The sequence below is a fragment of the Amphimedon queenslandica genome, unplaced genomic scaffold (genome assembly GCF_000090795.2).
Source record: "Amphimedon queenslandica unplaced genomic scaffold, v1.1 AMPQUscaffold_11552, whole genome shotgun sequence".
Lineage (NCBI taxonomy): Eukaryota > Metazoa > Porifera > Demospongiae > Haplosclerida > Niphatidae > Amphimedon > Amphimedon queenslandica.
The window spans coordinates 1-1,468 of NW_003548206.1; the positions used below are offsets into that span (position 1 = coordinate 1).

General features: G+C 31.3%; 1 long non-coding RNA gene across 2 annotated transcripts; it reads left to right on the forward strand.

Annotated features, from left to right (window-relative positions):
• Window positions 1–117: 117 nt before the first annotated feature.
• Window positions 118–1,434, forward strand: LOC109589197 (uncharacterized). 2 transcript variants are annotated; one of them, XR_002188586.1, is made up of 4 exons: window positions 123–595; window positions 651–765; window positions 833–1,327; window positions 1,396–1,434. It is a non-coding gene; the product is annotated as an uncharacterized LOC109589197 (long non-coding RNA). The 2 variants fall into 2 exon arrangements; XR_002188585.1 differs by having other exon boundaries at window positions 118–595; window positions 651–1,327.
• The last annotated feature ends 34 nt before the right edge of the window (window positions 1,435–1,468 follow it).

Genomic DNA, 1,468 nt, shown 5'->3' on the forward strand with positions numbered 1-1,468 from the left:
TAGAAAGTTTGAGCTGATTCCGACAAATATAATTTTTGAGTTATGAGCATTAAAAAACAAGCCAAAAATTAGTTCCGTAATCACCCCCAATTTTTATTCCGTTTTTTGACTTACTTAGTTGTGTGTTAGCCTAAAACACAACTAAGTACATGTAAGTTGTGTTTTAATGTTAGACACAACATTAGTTTTAGCCCTCACTAAATCAATTAGTGTTTAACATAATGTCACCTCCTCCACATTATAATGAGACACACATTAACTGATCAATCATTAGCTGATACTAATGGACTAATGTTCATATACTGTATATTACATACAGTCACTAGTCAATAGTGTCTGCTGGAGTAGAGGAGGAGGTGTCTGTTATAAGGAGTGTATCTGTTAATAGTATCACATTGTACTAATAATAGTGATAATAGTATTTAATAATAATTGTTTTTAATAGCTGTTTGTCGTTCCTAAACTGTTTGACTCCTCCCACTACTGTCACTAGTAATGTTATCATTATCTTCAATGAGACACAATAATAATTGTTAGTTTTATCATAACTGCTGGTAGTTCGTCATCAACAGCTGCTAGTAGGACCAGTCATCAGGTAATTACATATTAATAAATGATTCAGTCACTGATGTACATTATATTATAAATAGGAACTACTGTAGCATCATATTGTTCATCATCTACTAGACTGTACTATATAGCAATGATACTAATCAACCAACAGCTAAAACCATGTATACACCTTGTATTGTTATAAAATTAAAGGTAAGGATTCCTTATTAAATGCTCATAATTATTCAAACCTTCTATCTGTATGATAAAACATTGCTAGTATAGCCTACATAATGATCAGTGAGTAACTAATTATAATTATCCGAGGGGGTCTAATTCTGTCCTTTTTTACTGGCCCCTGAAGTTTACTGTCGTGTCAAGTAACCATTATTTGTACATTAATTTTGTACATTATCAATGATACATAATGAATGGTCTGTAGTAATATGTTATCTCCTCCAATGGAAGAGACACACAGCACATATTTAGTACACTAGTCAATAGTGTCTGCTGGAGTAGAGGAGGAGGTGTCTGTTATAAGGAGTGTATCTGTTAATAGTATCACATTGTACTAATAATAGTGATAATAGTATTTAATAATAATTGTTTTTAATAGTTGTTTGTCAGTCCCAAACTGTTTGACTCCTCCCACTACTGTCACTAGTAATGTTATCATTATCTTCAATGAGACACAGGATATATTATAATAATTGTTAGTTTTATAGTAACTGCTGGTAGTTCATCAACAACAGCTGCTACTAGGACCAATCATCAGGTAATTACATAATAATAAATGATTCAGTCACTGATGTACATTATACCTAATGATTATGCTATAAATAGGAACTACTGAACTACTGTATCTTAATTACTGTTCATTTAGTGATTATCAACCAATTTAATACTTATTGTATAG